General features: G+C 42.3%; 1 protein-coding gene across 2 annotated transcripts in view; it reads left to right on the top strand.

The window, feature by feature from the left end:
* Positions 1-61: 61 nt before the first annotated feature.
* LNX2 (ligand of numb-protein X 2) overlaps positions 62-7732 on the top strand; it is a 61088-nt gene continuing 53417 nt past the window's right edge. For both annotated transcript variants that reach the window (XM_065830351.2, XM_071804515.1), the window contains exon 1: positions 62-269. The gene's annotated coding sequence lies outside the window, so the exon portion shown is untranslated. The remainder of the gene's footprint in view (positions 270-7732) is intronic.

Below are 7732 nucleotides of genomic sequence, written 5' to 3'. Positions count from 1 at the left end.
GCCCCGGCCACGCTCCGATAGGCTGCGGCGCGCCCCGCCGCCCGGCCCCGCGCCCGGGGCTGCCGCCGGAGTGGCGGAGCGCGGCTGTCACTTGGGCGGCGCCGCTGCCTGGGGCGGGGGGCGCAGGCAGGAGCACCGGCCCGGCCCGGCGGAGACGCGCTCCGCCAAGTGCTGCCCAGAGTTTGCCTTCCGCGGAGCGGGCGGGCACAGCCGTCTCGGCTGAGGGGCGCGACAGCGGCTGAGGAGAGCGCGGCTCGGAGCCGGCGGCGGTGAGTAACTTCTCTGCCCCGCGCGGCGCTGGGCGGCTCTACCTCCCCTCGGCCGGCGGCGGCGGGAGGGCCGCCGGGCAGGGACGCAGCCGCACGCCCACCTCCTCCCCCACTGTTCCCTGGGCCGCGGCGGCGCCGGGGTCTCCCCGCGGGTGTGGCGGGGCCGGGCCTGCTGCCGACGCCGGGTTGGGCCGCCCTGCAGGGGCAACAAGTACGAGAGCGGGGCCGGGGCTGATGCGTGTGCGCCAGGGAGCGGGTCCCTCGCCGCGCGGTCCTGGCCCAGCCCTCGCCCGCGAGGAGCGGAGCTTCCCGCCCGGTGCCGCTGCGGGCCGGGCACCCGCCGGCGGGGACTGCGCCGGGACCCACCGCGCGTCTCGGCGAAGCTTGAGCTGTGGGCTCGGGTGTCGGGAACCTGCTTCAGCGGCTCCCGGTTCTGAAGTCCCTCGATACACCTATGCTGCTCTCCTGTAGCTTTATTAAAGAAGCTGCTGCGTGAAAAGGAGTCAAATTACTGCGTGCGGGGGAGGCAGAAGAACAGCTGCAAGCAAACCCCTGCTGCAGGAGCTGGTTTCAGGTTATGTGTTTTAGAGCTGCACCAGAGGAACTCTGAGCTGTGTGTAAAATGTCTCTAAAGCTTTTGTAGTTGGCAGCTATTTCAAAATGCTAACTCTAGTCCTCGGTGCGCTGACCCAGGATCTCCTTTTTTTTTACCATTTGTTAGCTCTTACCATTGAAAATGTGGTTTAAAAACTTAAAACCTCGTGTCTTTTAAACTTTAACAAGCCATACTTTAAAATTGGCATTGCTCTTGAGAGAATATTAGTACTCTGTCAACTAATTGAGAAACCAATTGGTGGAGTTGTGATCGTGACAAATCTCACGGTCCCTTGTGACTTTTCTTACCGTGTTCCTAATGCATAGTGCTGATTGTTTACTTCTGTAGAAATCCACTATTAAGCACTTCTGAGCTTCATTTAATTCCTTTTTTAATTACATGATATTGTGGGTTTGTTTTCGTCTCTGTGCAAAGCAAGAACTGTCTGTTAGGAATTAGCTTTGGGGTACATTTGATAGTGTTTGGAAATAAATTTTGAATCATAAATGCATTCGAGCTTCTGTTCGAAAGAGAAACTGTTCTCAGCTAGACTGTCATTAAATAAACACTTTGAATTACTGAATTTTTTTTTTAGTACTCTACCCAATTCCTTTTGGCTTCTCGATGCTTTATTCTAAGCTGCAATCCAGCAGCAGATCAAGGAGGCTTAGGAAGAAACATCAGATGGTTTTGGTTGGTGTCCCTACCACTTGGAAAATAAACATGTTAGTACCATATGCTGCCCTGAGTTTAATAAAACAAATTTCCTCCAAATGGAAACAAGGTATGTAAGTGTACTTGCTAAAACCATAAGACTTAATAAGGTCCTGTATAATTTGCTCTTAAAAAAAAAAAATCAGCTCTACTGAGGGAGGAATGCTCTTTCCTGAACACAATATTATATAAAATGATTAACTCCAAATTCAGCAGACTGCAAAGAACAGCATTGTGACCACTTAGTGTTTTGGGTGTTTTTTTAATAAAAAAGTATGTAATGTTACATTTTAAAATCTCTGGATATCGTAAAAAAACAAACAAAAAAAGAAAAAAGCATAATTTTAAAATGAGAGTCTTTAATACTGAATTTTTCACTGTACTGACCCTTAACTCTGCTTGGTGACTTCAGCAAGAGATAGCCCAAGGCCTTGGACTCAGGTCTGAGATTTGCAAACACATCATGATTTCCTAAGACAGGACTCAAATTTTCGATTTAAAAAAAAAGAAAAAGCTACAATTTAGGCATGAAACTTTGCAAGAGGAATGTAAGCTGGTGAATGGGTGGAAAAGTACAGTTCACTTGAAACAGGTTAGATTAAAAAATAAGCTTACTAACCCCTATCAGGCGTAATTCCAAAAATGTTGGCTTTGACGTTTGTTTGGAGTCTTCTCTTGTGGAAGCACTGATGACCTCAGTGAAACTGTTTTTTTCATAAGGCTTTACCTGCACTGAACAGACTGTCATTCTCAACCTTGGTAAATATTTATGGACCTGTATCGCTAAGAACCAGCAGAAGTTTCTTAGCTTCTGGATAAAACTATCTACTGGAAGATACTTCAAAATAGCCTCTTTTTTTTTTTTTTTTTAATACTGTTTTTCTGTGCTCTTAAAAATGTCTTCATATAGTTCAAAGCAACTGTGGAGAAATGATACCAACAATATCGAAGTGAAATGTGTAAGGATGTGATGTATACTAGACCTTGGATTAATTTAAATTAATGTCATAAATCAGCAAGATGATGCTTACTTAAAGAGTGATTAGATATTAAGAACTGTAACTAATAAGAAAACAGCATTTATTCAGTGTTAAGATGTTCCCTGGTGTAAAAGCCACTGGAGGAAACTGGTTGCCTATTTGATACAGCAATGGCTTGTCTCTGATATTTGAAAGTTCATTTTGCAGAAGCAATTTTAATGTGACCCCATTGAATTGCATGCTGTGTAATTTCAATGGAGTTTGTTGTTTAGAAATTGTAGTGCCTTTCAAAGTTGAAAATTATTTTAAATATCAGTATTATATTCTGTAATTGTTAGGTCATGGTGCCTACAGAGCAATAAATAACAATAATGTTGTGGTGTGTGCTTTTTGGTTTTTATGACCCCAATTCTGTTGATGTTTGCACTTACATATGTTTAATTTTAAACACCCAAGTATTTTTTTTTGAATTAATGCCCGGTTTTTAGGCTTAATGTTAAGCCTGCATGTAAATATTTTCAGGGTCAGGATTTATGTGCACAAAGTTCATGGGATAAACGTGTCATGTGTTTTCATATGGACTGTGCTGTATTTTGGATGAGATAATGTAAGTAGCTGACTTCTGCTTCAGAACCAGGGGCTGGTTTATCTATTGACACACAAAGAGACGCTCCCAGCCCTATTCTGTGTTACTGTGCTGTACCTGAGCTGATTCCATCCATGCATCTCTTAATTTCTAAAGTATGTTTGGTGATTTTGCGTATGTCAATCCTTGACATACTTGTAGAATGCTTGTTTCAACTGATGTTAGTTTTACAAGTATTCAGGGGCTGGAAGAGGAGGGAGAATCTCTTGCTGAGCCACTCACACTGAGCTGTGCATTAGCTGGTGAAAACAAAAGCTGAAGTATGCAGTTGTTTGATATAAAATCAGGGAACTTGTGAACATGCAAGATTTTAAATTGCTTTGCGTTTCTGTGATTTTTCCACCTAATTAGTAGGAACTATTTTTATTTAAAAAAATGGAAACTTGGGGTAATATAGCTCAATATTTGCAACTTCATTTTTGTTGTGAGTAAGCAAGTTGTAACGTTGCTCTGGAGTTGTGGTATTTTGTTAAGAATATCTAGAATTTCTTTGCTGTCATCACAGCAAAACTGAACAAATCAGGTAAGAAAGTAATTGTGAGGTTATAAATGTGTCAGATCAATACTATATAGAAGTTAATTTTTGCCCAGGCAGAGTTGTTTTGCTTTGGGATGGAATGATAGATGTTGCATTTTGCCTGGCTGTTTTTCCTTCATTCCACAGATAATAATGTGTTTTTATATTTCATTGCAGAGATTTGTCACACTTAACCACTGTTTGATGGGGTTTACAGAATTTTTATGAAGAACCCTTGTTCCTAGAGCAAAATGCAATTTGATCAAGGAGCATGCCCAATATATGAGCTGTTCTGGTTTTAAATTGTTGTAAATTGTAGTAATAAGTAGTTCTAGATCATGAAGGAGGAACTACGACTTATTTATATTGTTTCTAACAATAGAGAATAACTGACAGTGGTGTGTGTTGAGCAAGAACCTGTGTGTGTCTGGGTGAAGGGTGGAACCCAGTAGCTGTATAAAGGCAAGGTGAGACTTTTGGATCAGATTGCCTGGAGTAATGTAGTGCTGTCAAATATTACTCAGCACAGTGGGGAAAAAACGAGCGACAAATTACCTGCTTCTGCATTGGTACGTTCTTTGCAAGTGGGAGTGATCTGAGGTGTGTTACAGGCTGTGTTCCCCACGCCAGCCCCTGAGATAGCACTGCCATGTTCTCGTGCTCATATCCAAAGAGGTTGCAGAAGCCTGTGGGATGTGTCAGGATGCAGGTGTCGTGTATCTCCAAGGGCTGACTGGTTAGAAAACGACTGGGAATAAGTACAGTTCATTATTGGGTTCAAGTCGGTGTTCTTGTATGTTGACACTTTTATTGACTCTTGCAGTTGTAGATTATTATTTTTTTCATACATTTTTTGTTGGAATCAGAGATCTCCTCCACAGACATCTCTCTCTTAATGCAGTATTATCTTCAAAATTTTGGCCCTGAAACACCGAAGAATACTAGTGATGGAGGATTTTAAGCTTATCTTATCTTATCTTCCCGTGACTTTCTTTGTTCTTCAGATTGGTGCTAATCCTCATTTCTGAGTTCATACATAGGGAAAAGAAAGCTGGTGCAGCAGACATTTTTGACACAACAAAAGCAAATGGAAATTCAAGCAGAGCTAACAGATGGAGGTAAAATGTCTCTGACTCGTGTACTGAAACCAGTTCATGGAAAGCAGTTTTCAGTGGACTCTGTATTCTGCTTGGATAAGCTGTTGTGTTTTGCCACAGGAATGTTGTGTTTGCTTTGGAAGGACTAACCCATGGGTTTTTTTTTCGGACACAAAGCAACATTTCAGAATCTAGGCGTGTCATGCTTGTTCTGGCTATCAAGTTTTGGTTGGCATTCCTGAACAAAGTCTTCATTAAAAAAAAAAAAAAAAGCTTGACTGATATCAGTGAACCTTCTTGGTACATGTTATTTTGTCATAACAGGAATGTGCTTTTGTCTGTTCATCTTGTATTAGTCCCCAAATGAAATGAGCTGCATCAGCAACGTACTCTTATGGCAGTATAATAGAGCCTATACTGGGTTGTTTTTTCTGAGTATAGTGATGTCATCCAAATAATTCCCCTAATTGACATCACTACCTGCTACAAGAGAAAAAACAAAGCAGCAAGAAAACCCACAGTCCCCACAAGTCTCTTAACACAGTTGGTTCTTCCACCACCATTAGTAAGGGTCTGTGTGGAACAGTGCATTCAAATTCTCTTATGGCTGGTTTTATTCAGTGTATGAGACAGTAATTTTTTCATCCAAGGAACACGTTTTGCAGAGTCATTTTCGTACATGCTTCAGCCTACGTCTACCCAGGCAGTGGAAGTGACTTTTCAAGGAGGACACTGGAGATCTTAGTATCTGTACATGCCTCATGGATAGTGCACTGAATATCTGCAATAAATTAAATGTGGACTATATGAAACTACTTCTACACATTCAAAGGTTAAAAGTGATAGAAAATAACAGCTGTTGCCACTTCATGCAGAGGATGTGTTATTATTACTTCCAAGTTAATGCATTTATTTACCAATAGCCCACCCTTCCATACATTTTTGCCTGTTTTTATTAAATCCGTTTCCCTGCCCTATGTCATCTTTTTTCCTGTTGTATTTTCTTCTTTTAATCAAGTTGTTCAAAATTTGTTTCTAACCTGACTGAAATAACTGTACATAAAAGCTGACTGATACATCACAAGATCACATAGATCCTGATGTGTTGTATAAACTTTCTGGTTGTTTTCAAAGAGTTTGCTAGAAACCCTACTCTGATCCTACAGCTGTAACTGCACCTGTGGTACAAGATGTGTGCACTGTAGCCATCATCCAAACCCCCATGCTCCTTGAGGCTGCCCTGATTATTAATTGGTGTAACTTTTTTTAAAAAAACTTTTTCAATCAAGCTTCTTCTGGAGCAGGTGGTTGGGTATTTCCTTCTGTCCAGCCTCTTCTTCCTGTCATTTGCTCTAGGGTGGTTTTCTCAGCCGTTTATTGTTATGACAGGAACTAGTGAAGGCTCACCCAGTGAATTAGTTAAATAGTACCCTGTCTGTGATAGTCTTGCATTTGTATTAATTAAAGATTTGTACAAGTCAGTTCCTGGGCTGTTTGTACAAGTAGTCCCTTACTAAGCTGTTATTGCCGCTTCTAATGAAGGTTGAAGCTGCAGAAATCAGTTTCCTGCCTTATACTAGCGGAGTATAAAATGCTATTTGTTCAGTATTGCATACCTTCAGAATTTAGGTTCACTTCTTAACTGTTTCAGTTCCTTTTAAATGCTAAAGCTAATCTCATCCAGGCTTTAGTAGGCTAAAAAAATACAGATTTGTTTGTGTACTTGTAGATCTGTCATTTAATCTGAATGTCTCAAAAACGTACGTATGTTATATCTTTACGTACATGTTGCAGAGCTTTGTAAGAATTCAGTGACAACCACCAAATGTGTTTCTTTTTCAAATCACCAGTAAAAAAAGGTATCTTTCTACTTTGGCAAGATAACCACTCTGTTTTCCTGTTATCTAGGGGATGGCTCAGCATGTCTGTTCAGCGCTTATACTTTCATATTCTATAGCTTCTGATATGTGTTTGCCTATAGCTGGAAGTGTCATGAGCTGAATTAGGCTTTGCTGCATGTACAGCAGCAAATATACCTGTCATGGTGTATTTTTTTTTTTCAGTGTAAGCATGATCCTGTATAAATAATACTTGCGCTTTTAGTTGTGGGGAGTTTTTTTTCCCCAATCTGCAATCTATTTTGACTGATAGCTGCTGATTTATGTATTGAGTGTAGCTCTCCAGCTTTCTGCAGGGAAAATAACTTTCCAGTGAAGCAAAAGTGAAGGCGATTCAGTGATGGTAAAAAGGAGAATCAGCAGCACAGCTCGTCTGTGCACTTGACCTGACCTGTCTTGCCATGTAAGCAGAAAAAGAGAATCCATGGGAAAATTAACACTAAAGTGCATGGTAATGTTGAATTTTGGTTTACTGGAGTGTGAAATGAAACTGTTAACAGTTCTTTCTTCTGCAGTAAGGGATGTGTGCCATTGACCCTGAGTGCAGCCTCAGTAAGTTTGCAGATGACACCGAGCTGGTTAGGAGTGTTGATCTGCTGGAGGACAGGAAGGCCATACAGAGGCGTCTGGACTGACTGGATCGTTGGGCTGAGGCCAGCTGTAGGAGGTTTAACAAGGGCAAGTGCTGGGTCCTGCACTGGGGTCACAACAACCCCAGGCAGTGCTACAGGCTCAGGGAAGAGTGGCTGGAAAGCTGCCTGGCAGAGAGGGATCTGGGGGTGTTGATTGACAGCTGACTGAATATGAGCCAGCAGTGTGCCCAGGTGGCCAAAATGGCCAACAGCATCCTGGCTTGTATCAGGAATGGTGTGGCCAGCAGGACCAGGGAAGTGATCATCCCACTGTACTTGGTGCTGGTGGGACCCCACCTTGAATCCTGTGTTCAGTTTTGGGCTCCTCATCGTCAGAAAGACATTGAGGTGCTGGAGGGAGTTCAGAGAAGGGCAAGGAAGCTG

Source organism: Patagioenas fasciata, chromosome 1, assembly GCF_037038585.1.
Source record: "Patagioenas fasciata isolate bPatFas1 chromosome 1, bPatFas1.hap1, whole genome shotgun sequence".
In the NCBI taxonomy this organism is placed as follows: domain Eukaryota; kingdom Metazoa; phylum Chordata; class Aves; order Columbiformes; family Columbidae; genus Patagioenas; species Patagioenas fasciata.
The sequence above is the reverse complement of the archived record's forward strand: the minus strand, read 5'-3'. Positions and strand labels throughout refer to the sequence as shown.